Raw genomic sequence first — 21,945 nt, forward strand, 5'->3', positions numbered from 1 at the left:
TGTATTATATGGCAGTGTTTTTCAGGTATCTCAGACGGCCATAATATCAGTAGTAGTCTCAGTCAAGAATGAAGCAGGCGAAGAGGATCTCTATGGAACTAGCATGCCTGAAAACTGATGAATAAAAATGTAATGCTCACAGAAAAGAGTAGAGAGTGTCATCACTACAGGTTTACATTTTCTTCAGTAATAATTTGCTTGATTTTTGTCATTTCACACAAGGTCTGTTCTACTTAGGTCCCTGTATACAGATGGTTGGATGGGTTGTAATGGACGGTTTCTATTAATTCTACATGCTATCTTGAACTGTTTTCCAGCTTGTTTGAATAAGTTCTGCCATGTTTCCTTCTAAATAGAAAACCTTTTGAAATGACTTTTTCTGCGTTTTTCCCCCCTATCCTATTGATTGTTTTACCCTCTGACTACTTTTCTATCTCAAGATAGAAAGATTTCAAGATCCTCCTTTTGGGTCACTTTAATTTCACCTTGGCTAACTGTGTTGTGCGATGGCTGTACATACTAAACTACTGAAATTTGCCTGAAAAAAAGGCAACAGAATTGGTTAGTGACTAAATTTTTAGCAGTGTGAAATCTATTATCCTAGCCCTGAAGCATTTTGACATATTCCGGTTTGAGAGGAAAAAAACCAATGTATTGTTTGCTTGCTTTTTATTATACATACAGCTTAGTAGCCTAGCGTTTAAATTAAGGGTGTTAACAAATGAAAATTAATGACATTATTCTGTATGTGGTGCCAATGACACTGAATGGTGAGCCAATTTATATATTTTGTTTCATTGTGTACTGTAATATAATATTTATGAACAATTAACTGATAAGAAGAGGTCTGTATTCTTTCAATTTTTTATAATGAAACAGAAGGAACTGCAATGTAGATTGTATTCACAATTTTATTGTCTATATGATCTATACATAAATGTATATATAAAAATATACATTTATGAAACTGGTTTCCTCACGAAACTCTAAATTCTGATGGGAAACTGTTAATAAAAAGCATACTCAAAGATTTCTTAGTCTGCTTTTGAATACCACTCTTCTTTCCTTAGTCTGTGTAGGAAAAAAAAAAAACTATGACATTTCAGTAGCTGATATTTTAAACTCAACAGCATTCCATCTTCATTTTCACTGGTGACAAATTTCATAGATTTCATAAGCAAAAAAAAACTATGCATGTGATCAAGATTGGGAAACCTGGATCTAAAAGGTCTAGTTAGCTCTGATCAGAAAAAATCGTGGCTTTCTAGAAGAAACCAAGTTAACCCTGATAAGGTAATTCTTCTTATTACTATGGGGAAGATCACAAGAGGTAGAAGGGCTGCAAATTTTGTGTTGTCTCTTCTATTTAAAGCTCACTCAAACCTCTTAAAAAATTATTGAAGTGTTCAAGGAATAATAATTTATATTCATATTGTGATTTGAAGCTGCTTACAGCGTTTCCTTCGTGTCTGTTGCCCAACTGACCACGTTTCTGTGCACATTAAGTACAAGTATTAAATTAGGTTTTCTAAGTCAAGTGTATATTGTCCTAGGCCTTTCTGCTGGTAGACAAGTTTCTTTAGGAACTATTCAGTGTCTCTAAAGATATAACTATATAATTGAATTGATTCATGTCCAGGTGGCTTCCAGATATTTTTTTATTTTTTAGTATTTTTCCAATTTTAAATTCACCTGAGATTAAGTAGAAGCCATACTCATTGCTAAAGAGAGGTATTTGAAATAGCTAGCAAAGTTTTATACTCAACAGTGAACTTGCCGTTGTGGTGGAAAAAAAAATTGAGGGCTACTATCAGAACAGACTTATTCTTCCGTTTCACTGTCAAAAAAGTTGCACTTCTGAAACGTGTATTATTACACAGCTACTGCAGCTTTTCTCTGTTAACTTGTACAACAATATCTCCATAGTCTTAGACATGTAGATTAGTCTGAAGCTTAATGAAATGGCATAACAGTTATTAGTCTCCTGACTAGCAAGAGAAAATGTTAAGCATCTTTTTAATCTGAACTTTTCTTTCTACAGTGGCGATTGTTTAATGTTCAGAATTCAAGTCTGTTTGCCATGTGAAGTGAAGGCCCTGAGGAACTCAATAATTTTGTCTTCATTTGCAACCTGCTAGAATGTTTGCGCTTGTATGGAATACTGAAGATAATTGTTCAAGAATAATGGCAAAGCTGAAGAAGGTAAACTGGTAGTCAGTCTTTGAATCTGAAAAAATGTTTTTTGATTTACTTTTCAGTTTCAAGAAGTAGGCATGGATGTTATCATAGGTGTTTTGTGAATTTTAGCAATATGATCTTAATTGATAGTTTCTTTTTTACAAGAACAATGCCCTCTGAGGACCAAAATTCCACTCTATCATGAGTGGATAAGGGAGATTATAAGAACTGAAGTAGCTGCAAGTCCTATTAACTCTAGCTTTCACAAAGCACAAGTAATGCACTCTCAAACAAATCATTATTTATAATGAATTCTGAAAATAAGATATAATGCCTGAAACCAAATTCAGATTAATATCAGTATGATGGCACAGCAGTAGTCTTTTGGAGTGAAAAAAGAAAAAGATTACAAAAGAATATTTTTACGTGATTAGGACATGGTTCTGGATACAACATGAGCACCCACGGAGCTATGCCATTACTCACATTAGGGAGTAGGAGAGCCAGGATTAAGGGCATATTCAAAATGCTGAGCCTGAGCCATCTCTAGTGTTGTCTTCCAGGGTCTGTGCTCTTAATGGTGAAAATCAAGACCATCATTTGGGTCATTTGAAAGGATCTTAAAATTAGGAAAAACTTAAATTAGGTTTATGATTTGTATTGCTTCCCAGAGGAGTCTATTTTTATATTCTTAGTCAGATGTGCACAAAGTTGTGATGAGATATGTTGTACCTGTTATTGAAAAGAAATATGACCACTTTGCTAGTAGTTTACTGTTAGGTATCATTCAGGGACATTTGTTGCATGTAGTTTGATACTAAAAAATTGTTTTAAGAAAAGAAATCAAACGGTATTAAAGCTATGCTCTATGTCCCAAAATTATTTCCTTAAAGATCACTCTACATGAGCTGACAAATATGGGGAATGAATCATAGAATCATTAAGGTTGGAAAAGACTTCTAAGATCATCTAGTCCAACTGTGCCCCTACCACCAATATTGCCCATTAAATTGTGCCCTTAAGTAAGTACTCCATCAACCCTTTCCTTAAACACCATCAGGGATGGTGACTCCACCACTTTCCTGGCCAGCCTTTTCCAGCACATGACCGCTCTTTCTGAGAAGAATTTTTTCCTAATATCCAACCTGAACCTCCCCTGACACAACTTGAGGACATTCCTTCTAGTTATATTGCTGCTACCTGGGAGAAGAGCTGGACCCCCACCTCACCACAGCTTTCTTGCCAGGACATATTTTTAGTTCATAGAAATGAAGGGTCTGAAATTGCTTTTGTTGGGCATCAGTCCCAGAGATGAGATGGCGAAAGGAGCGATCATGATCCCACAATTTTACACTTGTGATATATCTTTTAGATTGTGTTTTCTTGTGGGTGAATACATTGATTATAAGCATTAATTTCAAGTCCCATGTACCTTTCTTTGTCACTCCAAATTTCTGATGTAGTCTTTCTATTTTTGACTGTTGTAGACTTTCATAAAGTATATGGCTCAGAATAGACTGAGCTGGTCTTTGGTATCCTAGAATAGTTGGAAACACAAGAAATTATTTAACAATACATCCAAAGTTGAAACATTTCCTGATTGTTTTAATATTACACTAAAACTGTGTTAAGAACCTACCAGAAATATACCTTTTAGGCGTACCAATATGTTAGGTGATCAATATTCTTCTACTAGTTTAGTTACTTGCCTTAATATGACTTCATAGTTCACTGATCTCCCATAGTTAAGTTTTAAATTTTTTTTCTTTAGAATTACATTGCGAAAGTTTTGGCTATTTTTGGTTTAAATAATTCAGCTTAATACTAAATGCAGTATTTAAAATGTACAAAGAAGCAAGTAGATGTTAAACATTCTTCAAGATATGTCTGAGATTGACAGCATTTACTGTGTGTTCTACAAATAGACACCTAATTAGAAAAAAGAAGTGAGTGTCTCCAGTCACCCAGAAAATGTGCCACATAACATTAGCATTAGAATTTAAAATCTCTGTACTCTGCTTTATTTTGAAGTGTTTTTTTTTGATCTGGAAAAAACCCTCCATCTTCACAACATTTTAATTCATGTGTTCGAGATATTTATTAGTAGATTGCTGATTTTAGTTCCATTTCACGTTTTGTATCTTTTCCTGTTATCTATTTCTCTTTTTTTCTTTTTTCTTTCTTCTCTTTTTAGGGTTTTTCACTATTTAATCACCTAGGAAACCATACGTGGTTATCTTCCTGCCATTACAACATATTCTTCTCTCTTTTAATATTTAAGAGATAAAAGGGTGATGCGTAGTTTGCTTTTCCTCATAGCTCCCACTAAGCAATTTGTGTCCTTTCCGATAATGGGCAGGTTTCTAGGTCCACTTCTAAATCTAAATGCCGAAACTTTTTTTCCTTCCTACCTTCCTTCTCAGTACCTGGAACACTTCACTGATAGTCTACCAGAATTAAGATCTTCACTAACCATTAGAAAGGAAGTGACGAAACACTAGTATTGCTTGTGTTTTATAAAATATCCTTTAGGATTTTTATGATTGCTGTATATGGAGTACAGATATCTTTTCTCATCAGAGATGGAGCTCTTGGCAACAGATTATAGACACCTGTATAGAATGAACTGTTCTTCTGCATATTTATGCCGAAGGTGTATGGTTCCTCTCCTTACATGAAAGTATGTAATCTGTTGTATGAATGCTCATCAATCAAACTAGACTTGCTACTGCATATACTGCTCTGTTTCACCTTAGAGACAAGTTTATCTTAGTACACAAACATAGTCCCAGGAAAGCCCTCTTGGTACCTAGCTATTGAGTTCATGTTTTCACAGCAATGCTAACAGTTTCTTGCTTTATTTCATCATTTTGAAATTTCTTCTACTTCATCTTCCTTATATGACCTGGACACACTGCAGCTGATAGGATGTAATGTTTTCTTAGCAGCTGCAGAAAGCCTTCAGGAGAAGCTGGCAGGGGAAATAGTATTTTCATTTAACGTGATTACTTCTGTGGGACTGTATGAAATTTTTAGCTGTGTAAAGGCAAGGATAACAGGCAAACACACATTATTTCTATCTTGTCCTTTGAAGCTGGGGGGAAACTTATAAAATAATTGCAAATTGTTTCCAGTTTAGGGATGGGAGATTGTGAACAACATAGAAAGGATAGCAAAATTTTTGTTAGAATTACGAAGTCTAAAATTTCTTCAAATTTCATTTCTATCATGTAATATTTCTATAAATTCTATTATCTCAAGTACTAGAGCAGTACTAATCTGGAAAATAATATTCAAATACAAGCCACCTGAAACCATGAAATGTTTCAATATAAGAGTTTAAGTCCTGCTTTTCATGTTTGGCTGATGCTAACGATAGACAAGCAACACAGGTGCTGAAATTGAGTGTCTAACTATGGCTAATACTAATCCTTCTCTGCAGCCTCTTTCACGGTGATGCTTTTATGGCCAGATTGTACTTATGGTATGAGATTCCTCTCCATCTGAAAAGTAAGAATTTCTCTGGGAGAGGCTTGGATTTTCATTAGGTTACAAACTCTAAATTTCATTTCCAGTTTTTTTATATACTGATGTCACAATACGAAGTCTGTTTTATTTTTGTGACTTGTACCTCACTGTAACTTTGATTCATAAATACACTCTAAATAGTTCAAAGTTCTTTATATTTTTTTTTCCATTTGTTCTGATTAGAAGACATAAAAGTACAAAAATGCTGGGCAAACAGATGAGAGTAGCACATAGATTTGGAAACAGTGGTGGGAGATATAAGTCTCTTAGGCACTCCCCTGCCCCCAGATGACAGTATACCTTAGATCAGGCACGTCCAACCCACTGCCCAGCACAGCACAGCTTGCACTGTGGCTGCCCCCAGCTCTGCACAGTCATGGCAGCAGCTCTTCCCCACCGAGTGGCCTGGCTGCATGTGCGCACCCATCACTCAACAACAACCAAAACATTAGTGTGCCATTAGCACTGTCTCAGCTGAAACCAGGACAAGGGGAGGGCTCAGTACAGTGCCATCTTCACCTCTTGCACCTTCCCCGCACACTCAGTCAAGTCAAAATCTACATGTAATTACATGTTACGTGTGCTTGTGTCGCATGGTGAGTAAGACATAGTGATTACCAATAGCAGTATTTCAACCTATGTAATATCATCTCAAAAGAAAACAGAACTCCCAAAAAGAAAAACTATGGATGAAGGAAAGAGTGTTCAGGGAAAGAAGGACAGATGAGTAATTTTTTTTCAAGACAAATAATATGGCACTATGCTTAATTTGTAAGGAAATGGTGTCACTCCTTAAAGATCACAATTTGAAAAGACACTGTATGCAAAAACATGCTGCCAAATTTGATTCATATCAAGGAATGTCCATCATGAGGCAAAGTAGTCAGTTCCTCTATTATATCATCGTGATCACTCAAGTCTATCCAGTCTTTCAGTTACCTTTACAATGGCTGAAACATAAACTTGCAGAGGGGTTAAATGCAGCTCAAAGTCATGGAGCCTGAAAATCGGTTCACCCATAGGGGGTCTTCTTTCCCATCTGCCATACATGGCTGCTAGTGTACCGGCATACCTTTCTGGTGCAGTTCTTGTGAATGTACGCCACATGTCTGGTGTACACCTGACTCTCTCAGGATCATGCTCCTGGTTTGGATCATCAGGAATGAATGCAGGGTCATGTAACATTTCCACCACAGCACATTCTCTCAAATAATGGATGCCTTTTTCCATAGTAGTCCATTTCTTTGCCTCAGGCATCAGATCGTTTTTGAAGGGGTATTTTTCCTTCACAGCTAATAGCATCTGCTTCCAAAGGGTGAAGGACCCATCCTGGCATCTACTGGTATCTCTGTCAGTTGCTGAGTCTCTGGCAATACTTCCTAGCTGGCGGGCTTCTGTACTGTCTAGCAGTGCACTGTTGGCCCCACTGTCCCAGCATCAAAGTAACCGGGTGACAATGCGTTCACCTGGGTGCCATGTAAAGTCTTTTCTCAAGACCTGAAGTTCAGTCATTTTCAGAGGTCGAGTAGAAAAGGTTTCATTGTCTCTTTCAGTTGTTGTTGCCCTGGTGGGTGTTGGTGACCGGAATCTTGTTGAGGGCCCCTCCCCTCGACTTTGGGGTGGCTCCCCTGGACCTTCTTGCTTTGCTTTCTCCTGTTCTGGAGGAAGTGACATTCGTTTCACCTTCTGTCCTCTTACAGGGGCAACTGACATCAGTTGTGGTGCCTCCTGTGATTGATCAAGCTGGTCATTTTCCATGCTCTGTCTCTCAATCTTGGCTTGGACCAACTTTTCTGTTATGGCATGAAAGTTGGATTGGAGGGCGTCTCGCTCGGATTGAAGACAGTCGAGCTTGGATTGTAGACTGTGTGGTTTGGATTGGAGAGAGTCTTGCTGAGGTTGTCTTGTTCTGTTTGGAGACTGTTAAGCTTGGATTGTAAAATGTCCCACTCATTTTGGAAGGTGTCTCGCTTATTTTGAAAGGTGTCCCATTTCGACTGGAAGGTGTTTTCCTGAGATCGGAGATTTTTCCTCTCAGCTCAGAGATCTTCCTTTTCAGTTTGGAGATTTTCTTTCTCAGCTTGGAGACACTCTTGCCAGATTCGGAGATTCCTTTTTTTGATTAGGAGATTCCCCCTCTCAGCTCGGACCCACTCCTGGAAACTCTGCATGTCAGCTTGGAGACTCTCTTGCTCATTCAGCACTTCCTGATGGAGACCCTCCCTTTCATTTTGGAAACTCTCTCTCTCAGCTTGGAAACAATCTATTTTGATTTGGAGAGTGTGTATTTTGGTTTGGAGACTCTGTCTCTCATTTTCAAACTGTCTCTCCCTCTCTGGGATAGTATTGAATAAGGCCTGATAAGCATGAGCTAGGCCCCAAATGATTTGCGCCTCTTCAGATTCGCCAGAGCTGTCACATCCCTGTCTCAAATATTTGCTTAGGCTCTCAGGATCTTCCAGGTGTTTAGGAGTAAAGTTCCATGACACCGGAGATGCCCATCTCTCTAAGGTGTTTCCCAAGTCTCTCCACACTCCCTGCCTCTCAGTATTCTCTGGCTTTAGAGAAAGCTTCCTCAAAATATAGATACTGAGTGAAATGAGTAAAATGGTGAGTAGTGCATTCAAGGAGATTAGCAACATGACCGAAAGAGCATTCAGAAAATGCATCAAGGATTCAAAGGAGAGACTAGAGGTCTGCTTAAAAATCAGAAGTTCTGTAAAATTAGTAGCTCCTTCTGGAAGCAGGTTTAAAAGAGAAATCAACATAGTTTTCTTTCTCTTTACAAAAGCAAGCTAGCAGCAGCCAAAAAAAGTGTACAAAAGTTTACAAAATATCCCAGAATATTGGCAGTCCACCTGGACTTTTCAGGGTCATGTTTGCAGTTACAGCACCTGCAGTTTTGATAACGATGCTCTCCGAGGCAGAGAGAGATTCGTCCTAAGAGCTAAAAAAGCAGTCTTAGCTTTGTTCTAAAAGCTAAAAAAGCAGAATTTTGCCCTTAATTTTGCCTTAATTTTGCCCTTTGCATTCTTCACCAAAAATGTCAACAATTTATGGGCATTTGGCCCAGTTCCGTGACAAATGGGACAGGGGACCCACGGTCCCACGCCTTGGGAAAAGGGAAAAAAGGGTAGGGAAATGGGCCTGAGAGCAAAGAACAGTGGCAACAATCTGAGGAGAAACTAATTTACTAAATAAGATATCAGAATGCAAAACAACACACTATAATACAATATAATTACAATTTAAGCTGGTAAATGCAATACAGCGAGAGAGAATGTCCAAAATCAAGGTAGGCCTTACTCTACTACCGACGATAAGACGGCTGGAGAGCGAGGTGCTGCCAAGACGAGAGACGGCGGAAAAGGGACGAGGTCTCGTGATCTGCAAGTTTTTATACTGCGAGCTTTTATCTTTTCTGTCTGGCTGGAAAATGGTAACAGAGGAGCAAAGTACCGTGGCTAATGTAGTAGTCCTTCTCTTCTGACAAGCAGGTACATTCACTACATGATGTTATGATGTGGAATACCAATAACCGCAAATCATAAAACCATTACACTTCTCAAAGATTACAATTTGAAAAGACATTGTATGCAAAAACATGCTGCCAAATTTGATGCATATCGAGGAATGTTTCGTAAAGGCAAAATAGCAGTGCTGAAAAAAATTCTGTCATCTCAACCAAGTTTCTTTTCAAAAGTTACGGCTAAAATGGACTCTGTTATAAAAATTAGTTATGTTGTTGCAATTCTGCTTGCAAAAAAAATCAAAACCATTTACTGGCGGTGAGTTTATTAAGTAATGTATGGAAAGCATGGCAGACATACTTTGTCCTGATAAAAAAGATTTTTCTTAAATCATTTTGTCTTAACAGACTATAGCCAGGCAAATTGAAGAAATAAAAAAGTCTATCAAAAGAAATTCTGAGAGTAAGTGTGCTAGCATCAAATTTTATGCTTTGTTGATAGATGAAAGTACAGACACAGCTTAACCTGCCACACTTATTAGAGGTATTGATAACAAACATAATGTCAATGCCAATGAATAAATGGCTTCCTTGGTGCCACTGAAAGACAAACTACATTTCTTGAATTGTATGAAGCAATAAATATTACATTAAAGCAATTTTCTTTAATCGCATATTTCTTTAATCATAATAGCTGGTATAGCTAATGACAGCACCCTGGCAATGCTTGGTAAAAAGGAGGAATTTATAAAATTAATAAAAGATGTTGCAATTTCTGCCAGCTACTCACGTTTTATGAAATATCACTGCATTGTATATCAAGACATTTATTGTAAAAGCTTAAAAAATGGATAATGTGCAAATTGTCATCAAAGCTATGAATTTCATAAAGACCAATAGATTAAGGAATTCCTGGAATTGTGGAAAATTCAAAGTATGGATGCTGATTATGGGGTCATCGTTTACTTTTCTAAAGGAAAGTGTCTAAGTCAGCATAAAATGTCAAAAAGATTTTGATTTACAAAATGAAATAAAATGATTTATGGAATGAAAAGGAAAATCTGTGCCAGAAGATGAAGATTAAAGATGGCTCACAGATTCAGCATTTTTGGTGGATTTGACTATTCAAGCATTCACTCTTCAGGTGAAAATCAACTTATCTGTGCTGTTTCAAATCATAACAGCATTCAAAATGAATTTGAAATTAGGGTAAGCTCAAGTGATGACAAACAGTTTTATGCATTTTAATACATTAGCTAAACACAATCACATGAATGGTGGAAAATATGCAGTTTACTTTCCATTTTGATAAAGGAATTAGATAATAAGTTTCAAGGTTGCTGAAAAAATGATTTTTTTTGTATACTTGTGACTCCATTTTCAGTCAACATACATATATTACATTCAAATTCTCAGATGGAATGTGTAGAGTTCCAGTCAGATATTCAGCTCAGAACTTTTATCATGTCTCTTTACTAGACTTTATAATACTTATTTTACCAGAGAGAAATACCTGTGCTTCACAATCACTCCTTATTGATGTCATTGCTTTTTGACAGTACGTACATTTGGGAGCAACTATTCTCAAGGATGAAGTACTGGATGAGTAAAATTTCATCAAAAATATCTGTACACCTCAGAATTGCAACCACTTCCACGAAACCAGACTAATGCATTAGTTTCACAAAAACAAGGTCAAATATCCAACTAATTTTATGTTTATTGTGTATGCAAATCTACAGGAAAAATGAAGGTTTTGCTGATGGGGTAACTGTTGCATATAAGTGTATACAAAAGATCTAGACTGCAGCATATATTGTCAGTGGGGAAGAGCATCTCTTTGATTTTTAGATCAAACTCCACATGGATTTGATATCCTCAATGTGATTTTTGCTAATTTATGGATGCACATTGAACAAACTCGTGTCTCTAGCTCATATAACCTTCTATAGACTTTCGCAAATGAATTTATCAAATACAGTATGGTGCCTGAATGCTTTCAGAAAGTAATGGCTGTACTAATATGTTACAAAAAGTGAGGTTGGGAAATAAAGTTCTCTGAAGCTAATAAATGACAAAATTTAAATTCAGTGCAACTTGAATTTTAGCAGTTTATACTGCTTTCAGAAACTATTTCGTTTGAGGCTTTCTGACTGAGTCACGTAGTCCTGGTAACATAGATTCCTAACAGCCTACGCTTTTCTCTGTGAGCGTTTGGTGGTGGTGGTGGAGGCTTTTGTATTTTGTGTTTTCTTTCAAGTTATGATCACAGACTGTTTTTTCACAAGAGCATCTTTTGCATTTTGTTAATACGTATTTATCCAATTCTTCTTGTCTTACAAAGGCACTACTGGTGGGCAAAAATAGCAGTCTGTTTTAGATTTAAAATCATAAAATACTTCATGAAATTTATAAGGAAGGATCAAGCACTGACAGAATCATTCTTCTCATTCTTTTTCCTGAAATTCCAATGATTGATTTTCAATTGTAGTACTTCTTTAATACAGATTTATTTTTTAGAAATCTAATATTCTGGTGGAGGTGTTTGGAAAAAAAAAAATCTAATTAGTTCAAATTTAGTGCCTCACACTGTGAAATAAAATATTTTCTCTTTCTAGTCTGTATAAGTACTTGCTCACATCAGTAAATCTCTCTCTCTCTAGTATAAAATAGATTGTGACTTCTTCTCAGCCATTTTTGATCCTCTCTTACCTTTCCTCTCTCCCTTTCCTCTTCCCCTTTGATGATGAGGAAAGACTAAGGGGAAAAAGCAATGCAGTGGCATTTTCTTCAACAACTATCAGATTCTCTAGATTGCTTCTTATATCCCATGATGTGGATTGCTCAGTAATATTCTGGAATTGCCCACTTGTCTGATTTTTCTGTGTTGTTTGCAAGTAGATCTGATTAGATAAAGAAAACAGGGAGGGGGGGTTGACATACATGTATGGCTTGAATTTGTTCTTCAGTTCACCACGTTTTTTGTATGAGCAAATATATTTTGTGCAAGTTGGAGTGTATCAACAATTTATCAGACAGAACTTGTGTACACAGATTACACAGAAGTACACAGAAGCTAGTTTGATAATAAAGCATTTCAGTAATAAAAATTGGTAATTTATTCCAAGAATGAAATAGTGCTGAATGTGTGGACTGGCTTTTTATCAGTTGGTTTTGTGTTTGTTTTTTTTTTTTTACACACAAATGTTCTCATTCTCTTTTCCCAGCAGCTTGTACAGGTTTTTGTATTTCTTTTTATGAGTGAACAGTGATTTGAAAATGCTATTGAATCTGAATAGTAGCTCATCAGGTTTGGCTGAAGCAGATGACTACAGAAGACATTAGGCAACGGGGATTTGAGCCTGAAATATGAAATGAAGTGTGCCTCTCTAATCTTCTTCAAAAAAGGTACGTTTTTGAGGTTAAGGTAATCTGTGATACACAGGATAGTAGAACACATGCCGTTCAGTTTAATAATCTATAATTAGTAAGAAAATGTTTTTGACCTAGCATCTTCAGCCTTTTTAGTAAATGAATCAACAACATAAACAACTCAGTGATAATTAGTTTTCACTGCGTCCCTATTCCTTTTGTTCTTCCTCTGTTAGATCTGTGTAGACTTGTGCTGTGGTTCTGCCCTACTTTAGCAGTCAGCTGGCTGATTTTTTTTTTCCTCTTCATCTTTGATTGTACCACCATAAAAATGAAAAGAGCTTCATCAGATTTTAGTTTTGGTCTAGGGACTTTTCCTAGCTCTCAAACCTGAATGAATATTTAAGCAACTCATAATGCAACAATTGTTATTCTGAGGGTAAAATAAAAAGAAATTTTCTACTGAACATCACAGTAGCCTGATGAAAAGGTAATGGCACTTCTGCAGAATAGAATAAAATCAAATCCTAATTGTTTTGGTCAATTTCACTTGCCAGCATCTTCTGCTTTAATCTCTGCATAAGTTAGAAACCGTTTCTCTCTTCAAATTCCTGTGGGATTGCTGTCTTTGGCTTCTGTCTACTTAATTCAGCTCAGCTAGTGAATGCTTTTGGATAATGTCATGATATTTCCATTAAAGAATTCAAAGTTGATGAGAAGAAAGGTGTCAAATTGCTATTATTTGATAGAGATGAGTTTCAGTGATAAGCCTTTGATTTGGCAGATTCCTCCAGCACTGTATAGGATGTTAGTGAATAAACTGAGGTACTTGATCCAAGGGCAAAGCTGTTTGCCCAGTGTACCTACAGGTCGGGTAAACTGCAATTCGAGCTACAGCAAATGAAGCTTGCAGTACCAGTGCTTGGCTAAGAAGAAAGGTATGTCAGCGATTGCATTGCTTTTAGGAAGAAGGAAAAGAGGAATGATTAATGTTGGTTCTTTCTTTCTGAAAGAAAGTAACTTAGGTCATGGGATAAATACTGTTTTATGAAGTTGTGGTCTAAATCTGCTCTTGGTTCAGTATGTCCTAGACTTCCTTATTTTCTACTCATAAATCTACTGTATAAATACATTTTCTCCAGTAAGGCTGCTAAACACTCAGTCTAGCCCCACTTTACCAAGTCTAATTCTCTTGTTAGGAAACTGTGATTTCATGTTTTTCCTTATTAAGCAGAAAATGTGTTAACACAAGGAAGGTCGCTATATGCCCAAAACAGAGCTGAAAATTGTCATTATTTCTGAACAATGGAATATCATGATAATACAAAAGGGGGGGCTTGCAGCGGAGTATCAATTTCTGGGGGAGTAGAGGAATATGATGAATATATGATGAAAATGATATGAATATGATGAAAATAATAATAATAAAAAACCAAAAATATTATTTTCTTGAATCATATGATTAGATTGTAGCTAGCAGAATCAAAAGCAGGTAGGCATGACACATGATGATTATGATTTATGGGAGCATTATAAAGCAAAAAATCAATATATATTCTAAAATTTCTGTTTACTTGGATTAATCTAAACCCCCTCCTATGGTTCATGGTGACGGAGGAAGGCTACATTGATAATAATTTTTCCTTTATTCCCCTCAAAATAATCTCAATAATTGTTAATGTACAAATTCAGTTTTAGAAAGTTAATGTTCTGTAGCCTTTCTTTTTAATAAACAAAAGGCATCAGGTATGATTAGTAATAAATACCTTGTATTTAAGGTCAAGTGTGAGATTAGATACGCGACTGCTACTAATAAACACTGTGACAATGCAGTATATGAAGATTCTATTACAAGCATACAGAATCAAAATATTAATCTGTCTTCCCTTCAGCTCTGTCAGTCTTCTTTGCTATGCCTGTAGCAAAGTGATGCCTTCAGTCAAAGATCTATGGTGTTATTAATTTATAATTTATTGCATTTTATATTCAACCAAATGTTTGTTGACCTTTAAAAAAAAATCATGGCTTTTTGTCTAATGGATACTGTACGTTGATTTGAAATATGTTTTCTTCAATGTGATTGTCTGAAAATAGTCTTTTCTATTATAAATATATGTATACACAAACATATTTAATAATATTAAACCAAATATTTATAGATATTTTAAAGGAGAAAAACACAATGGGAAGATAGGCACAGTCATATAGTGAAATTTCTGATGTACTCTGCCTTGACCAGTGAACACCATGAAAACAACAATCAGCATTCAGGACTGGGTTGATAAAGACACAGTTAAGACTAAGAAGACTAAAGTGATTTCTGACTAGAAATGGTAAAGGCAATATATACTTCAGCATCTGCAGTTCTTGCTGGCATTTTGCCTTTTTAAAATACTGTCTTTGAAGTTGTTTTCTTTTTCTCCAAACCCCATTATTTAGTTACAATGCTTAACATTTGAACATCCTTCCACAGTCCTTAAAATTAACTCCTACTCCTCAGAATGGTTGCAGGTATAATTATAGACTATGGAACTGTAATTACTGCACTGTAGAATATTAATAAAAATGTGTACTAACTTAATAACTTTTCATTGCTACTGAAAATACAATTTCTGTACATTTGTATTCATTAATTACAATTAAAATGTAGACATTTAAGATTCCTATGTAAAGATACCTACAAATGACACTAAAACTTGCCTTAGAATAAAGAAGGTAAATGAAAAATTCCATGTGTTAAAGTACTGGGAAATTCTCACTGGAAAGAAATACATTGTAAACATTGGTCACTAACACTTCATCTCACTTCTGTAAAATAGAGGATTAGTCACCTGTTTCTTTCTTTAACTACTTACTTCCTGTAACGTGTCACTGACGGAGTGAATGGCAGTATGTGAAATGGAAATCAAGGGTCTGCATTGCCAGCCCAACCTTAGAACAGCATAATGCTTAGATAATGAGTTTGATTTTGTTCCTAAGAGTTATTTAGATCCTGACTCTTAAAATTAAATTTAACCTTTCATTTAATATAATTATTCCTTAGGAGCTCATTTGTGTCTTTAAAATTAAAAGCGTATGATGAACAATGATAAACAATGGTAATCTAAGGTGAGAAGAAAGGATAGTTTATGGTGTAATATGACTCCAGACAAACACTGGAGCTATTAAAAGATGTCTGAAAGCAAAAGGATAGAGGACTCTCATGTTTCTCAATAAATGTGGATCTCAAATCACAGCAGACTAGAATCCAATGCGTACCTTGCTTTAAGTTCATCCACAATAGAAAAATAGCTACTTTGTAAGTGAGCGTGGAAGATAAGTCAAAATCCCAGTGAATGGACAGTATTTGGAGTCTTGCACAATTCATGAAAATCACAGTGTTTTTTTTGTTTTGATCACTGAATGAGAAGCAATTTAAGTAAGTCGCATCAATACAAATTTCTGTTAGATACTTTCTTGTTTGATAGATTTCAGCGTATTTATTTCTCCTCAAAACACAAGCATAGAAACACTGTTCCTATCAAAAGTAGCAAACGGGGAAAAGAGGTAAATGTTTTGTAAATTAATCAGATTCTTTTCCAAAGATCAGTCTTGATGATTACAGTATATCAGTCACGCACAGAAGCAAAATCCTAATAAAAGATCACAAGCAAGTAAGTGACAGAACTTTATTTTAAGAGATTTTTCAGATAGTCATCATCTCCATAATAAATAATTGCATTTTTTGTCTTAAGTGTAATTTTCTCAGTTCTTCTCAGATGTAGTTTATTTGCAATAGTTTTTCTTTTTTCTTTTTTTTTAAAAATCATCTTCATGAATTTTAATATGCTTCCTTCTCTTCTCATCTCAGTTTTTTTAAACAAACAGAACTACAGAAAATAGTTGAAGGTCAAAATTAAGTCTTCATGAATGTAATAACAAAATCTTGTAAACTGTCCAACAGTGATTATTCAACACAAATGTGTGGGGATATTTATGTCAAGTTGATCATGATTAATTGCAAAAACTTTGAGAAACTAAGAGACTAGGATTAGAAGGAAGAACATAGCATCATTTTGTAATGGGAAGTTCCTGGTAGCAGACAATGCTCAGCATTTTTGACAACTATTTTACTGGAATTTCCATTCATTTCTAGCTTTTTCAAGTCTAAAATGATCATTAAAGATTACAGTTTTCTGAGGTATGACCCTTTCTCTTTTAAGAGTAGTAGAATTGGTTTTTTTGTGGTTTTGTTTGTTGAAGCTAGTAAGTGATGCCAGATAATTGAAAACTAATGTGTAAGAACAATTTTTACTCATATTTTTTTGCCTTTTTCATTCTTCATGTTGCTAGAAGTTACATATATAACCAACTGATGCATCATTATTATTTTTCAAGTTATTTTTTTTTTTGTTGTTTTGATGCCTATAATATTTAAGACAGCGTAAACAAATCTACTAGACTGTGGAAGAAGTGTAAATTCTTTTGTCATTGTGAGTGCCTTCTTATCTCCTCATATTTATAATTCTTAAAGGGTATAAGCATTATGAGAGAGGAAAGAACTATTTTCAACTGTAGCATAGAAAAAAAAATCCAACCTGTAGGGACATGCTTCAAAATTTCCAGGTATTTGAGACTGACAAATGGAAAAATTTCTTCTGATGTTCAAATGCTTTTGGAAATGAGTGCTAAAAGACCTAAGATTTACATTTCTAGTTCTTTGAAGCATCTCATTCCTAAGAGTTTACTTAGAATATGAGTGAAAATAAGTATGTTTGAATACAAAGTCTTCTGCTGTTGAACTTGTTTATTTTTCCTTTTTTTCCTTTTTGAAACTTGTATTGCTGCTTTAATGCCGTGGCCCACTTGTTGCTGTACATTGACAGAGTGATATCTGTCAGATCTGAGAAGATCTATGACTCTGAAAAGATAGTATCTTTTCAGATACAAATGGCAATGTGAATAGAAATTAGCTTTTGAATTAAACTACCAACTGGTGAAATGAAGACTTTAGTAATCACTTAGTTTTGTGGACTGTACAGTCACTGCTATACTAGTGTTGTATTAGTCCTGTTATTGTTTGTAATCTGTAGATGATAATGTATTATTTGTTCTTTTCTATTCTTTGAAAATATTGATTGAGATAGTATGGAAGAAAACCCTTTAGTTGCATGTAATTAAATTTTCAGTACCAGTTTGCATAAATTGTGTGTTAAATATTTCATTTGATGCAATAGTAAAAGCAGACAATGACATAATAAAAAACAACGAACAACATCCCTGTTGCATAAGTTATACTTCTTGAATATCAGAGAAGCTGACCTAGATTTAGAATGCCTGTAATGCTTTTGAGAGCTGGCTGTGTACCGCAACCGCTTTTTCTAAGAGTAAAAGTAGCTAATAAAATTCCATGAGGAGAAGTAGAGGTAGCCTTCCAGTGTCACTGTAAGATTATTTAACTGTGTCTTAGGGTTGGAGAGTCTATTTGCAAGATCAATCTTTCATCCAATCTGTTTTTATCTGTTAAGAGAATGTTTTTGATTATCACTGTCAGCTTAAATTGAAGGGGATAGATACTACATATTATTTCAAAGGCATGTGGGGTGGAAGAAGAAAGAAATATTTGGTTATTTTTTTTAATTGAGCACAAACTCTCTTGTGATGAGTTTTGGACCTTACTAAGTTTAACTGAAAACTAAGATGGTGACAGAAGTTCCTTCATTCTACATTTTTGCTTGAAATTTCTTTGAACAATGTACTTGTAAGTGATGAGCTGGTTGATATAAATAGTACTAGGACTTCTCCAAAAGTAATGCCTCCTGTTTTATTATTTTGGCCCATGACATCTGAGGCGGATGTTGGTGATACGGCAGTAGAGGTTGAACCTTCCCACCGATATTGCATTACATGTTGTTGCCATGTGACAGGTGGCAGCAGAGGGGCACTCTGAAAAAATGGTGTCTGATATGGAAGTGCAAATGAAGAAAAGGTGTGTCATTGATTTCCTCCATGCAGAAAAAATGGCACACATTGACATTCAGAACGTAGAGTCAGTGAAAACTGGTAAAGATATTGACAGTGGTTTGTGGAAAGAGTTATTTTCCACCCCCATTTAATGTACATTGCTATATCATTGTCTGACTGCATGTATGTGCAGAATAAATGAAGGAGTAAAGCCAGAGAGAATTAATAGTGGTCTATTTCCTCACTGAAGATACGGTACCAGTAATGATGACTTCATCTGCTATTCTTTGTCAATGATATATCAGTATTACTGATGTGAGATCTGAATGTAGCAACCGTGCTGAAGTTGGTTATTTTTGTTTCTGTTTTGTGTCTACATAAAGGAAGTGTAATTTTGCAGATGTTTTTAGGAGGAAAATGGGAGCGGATATCTGAGTCGCAGACTTACTCCAACTGGTCAGCTTGCATCGATTTACTTAGAAGTGTAACATTACTGGGCAACATGTCCTTCAGGAGAAAAATTATGTTGTTCCTGGTGAGCTAAGCTAGCACATAGGTTAAAAATCATATTACTGCTTCCAAAGAAGCACAAAGTATTGCCAGGGTTCTGGCCAACATTAACTTTACAAATAAGGCAGGTAGCAGTAGTTTGTGTATGTGCTATTGTAGAATGTTCTGTATTCTGACAGTTGGTTTTGTGACCCTAATTGTTGTGCTGCTAGGTATAAAAGTTATAATATATGCATGTGCACAGAATTGTCTCTTATGCTGTAAGCATGTACTTCTGATAATGGTACTTAAATTTGATATAATTGGTATTTTCTTATCTGTTTTCCTTCATGACATCTATGGAGCAAAGTAGGGTGTAATGTTTTGCTATTCTTTTGAAAATGCTGTGGATCACTAAGAGAAAACGCAGTCTCATGGAAAGTCTGGTGTGAGCTTTAAAAACCATAAACACTATGAGGCAGTATGGATGCAAGTGTTTTCAAAGTTAGCTAAACCAACTCTCCTAGCATGAGGTAGAACTCATATTGAGCACCCAACAGCACAGAGCAGTCATCAGCAGAAGACATTTCTGTGATGGTGCCTGGGAGCCTCTCACCACACACTGTGATGGGGAGATCTGGGACTGCTGCGCTGTCCCTGCAACCCTGTGCTGCTCCAGCACATGTAGAGAAAGGTCAGTTCTTTTGGTTCTTGGACTGATCTGCTGCATAAATACTTGCATGAAAGAACTAGAAGTGGCAGCTTACAGTGTACTGTTCTATAGATTTATGCCCATTTATTTAATCCACTGAAGATTTGTCCTTTGCTTTGAATATGTCTTGTCTTCTAGAAATTCTTCATTGTGACTATGCACATTGCTCTCTCCCTAGAGAAGTGTAATCTATCATGCACCCAAACAAGGATATCGTAGTTGCTGACATTTGACTCCTGTATAATGGCTAATTCCTACATACAGCTTAACCCAGTAAGACATCAAACCGCTTGAGAAAGATATTGAATGTCTCCAATGCTTAGTGGTTCTGCGAAAGTTTAAGATAATCCTCAATTTCTTTGTTAGCTTCTTAATGCATTGACAAAACATGTTACCTTTATTAAAAACAAATATACAGAAAGTTAATTACAATTCAAATAGCTCTTCCCATTAAAACAAGCTAGCCAACTAATAAATAAACAGAAATAAACATATTTCTCATAGCCTGTAATTGTTTCAACATCTATTTTGCTTTTCTTCTCCCAATCCCTTTTGTTCTTTCCTTCAGAGTCTTCCTAATGGCAAGATATATAATGGCAGATTAATGTAGGCAAAAAATTATTCTAATGTTTCTTTGCCAGTATCTATGAAACTTCCTTTTATTTTTTTTTTCCCCAAGAGAATTTGGCAGAGCTAGAATTCATTTACAAAGAAAAATAATTAGACTGTATAGCTAAGGGGATTACATAACTTAGCAATGAGGCTCTGAAAGGATATTTATGGACAAAGCAGAATGTGATGTAATTTAAAGCTGTTGGCACTCTGTGAAGCCGTGCAGGTTTGTTTTGATAGGCATACAGAACTTACAGTTTAAAAGCATGCTCAGATGAATCCGATTTTATCATGATCAATATATCCGTGAAAGCAGATCAGGCTTCAGGTCTTTTGTCATCTTGTCTGCTTAGTGTGTAATATGTACAATGGAATTGAAACTAGGGCTAAGCTGCATCTCTAATAAAAGCAACTCTGCTTTTGCAGACAAGTTTGCCTTTGTAAAGCGGTTACACTTGTGCATTGTCTTTTGCTTATACAATAACAAAAGTTTTAAATAAGGGAGGAAATAAAACGTACTGAGCTATGTACTATTAGAATAAAATTGGATCAGATAGCTTATTCACACTGCCACCTATCTGTGTTGAGAAATGTAATGAAAAAAATAAAATCTGTTCAAGTTAAACCGTGTCAAACCTCAATTACATGGGAAAGGCTCAGCCACTAAAGGTGATATGTGTAATATGTAGAATCAAATCCAGAGTAGGCAGTTATCTGATGAGAGAAACCAAGAACCTCTGTGCAAATTACGTGGATAGGAATGTAAGTTAAGCAAGCAATTTCTAGCTGGCAGATAAAATGAGGGGTAAAGCATAACTAATTAATTTGACTTTCACAGTCAAGTTCAAATCTACTCGGCTCTGCCTATAAAGCAATGTTAACTTCTGGACCCTACATTATTCAGTTTCAAAATTACATTGATCATTAATGCTGGTTACAAAATATTATGTCTCAGAAGTAATACAGACTTAAAATAAAATGTAATAATCATGATATGTGTTGTGTTTACAAGGCTTCTTGAATTGCTTTTACAAAATGCCTGGGAGGTATACCACCAAGTAGATATCTCACACTCCCCAATTTACCCGCAATAAGGTAAAATAAGTAAAAAGCATAGAATGATGGTATTCTATCTATGCTTGATTTGCAGCTGGATGTTTTTTGAGAAAGAAGCAGAGGAAGGGCTTCTCTCTTGGTGTGAAGGTCCTGAAGACTTGTACAGGTTGAGGAGTTTGTTTGCATCAGAGGAGGAAGTTACTTTTAAACACTTATTTTCCTTGTAGATAAATGTGACCTCAAGAGAATCAGAGAGGTCTAAGGATGATTTTTTAAAAAAGTATATGATAAAAGAGGTTATAACCCAGAGCTGGTGAGTGAGAAATCATAAATTTAGTCCAGCCACTATGGGTCTTACTATTAGTAGGAAAATAAGCAAAAGCATGTGAAGCCCCTGTTGGAAGAAGCAATGAAAATGCTGTGATGTTTCTTTATCAGAAGTTAAAAGGACTGGAAGATACAAGGACAAAATACAACTAAGATATGAACTGTGTTAGGTAATGAGAAGTTGTGTGTGTCAGAAAGCATACAGATAGATTGTTATGAGAGATGCTCGGTGCAGCATACTAACGCCAACTTAGGGATG

General features: G+C 35.7%; 1 long non-coding RNA gene across 2 annotated transcripts in view; it reads left to right on the plus strand.

The window, feature by feature from the left end:
- LOC110397490 overlaps nt 1-21,945 on the plus strand; it is a 264,908-nt gene that overhangs the window by 71,977 nt on the left and 170,986 nt on the right. For both annotated transcript variants that reach the window (XR_002437805.1, XR_002437804.1), the window contains exons 4-5: nt 2,042-2,202; nt 12,406-12,583. This is a non-coding gene — a long non-coding RNA (uncharacterized LOC110397490). The remainder of the gene's footprint in view (nt 1-2,041; nt 2,203-12,405; nt 12,584-21,945) is intronic.

Source organism: Numida meleagris, chromosome 4, assembly GCF_002078875.1.
Source record: "Numida meleagris isolate 19003 breed g44 Domestic line chromosome 4, NumMel1.0, whole genome shotgun sequence".
Classification (NCBI taxonomy): Eukaryota; Metazoa; Chordata; class Aves; order Galliformes; family Numididae; genus Numida; species Numida meleagris.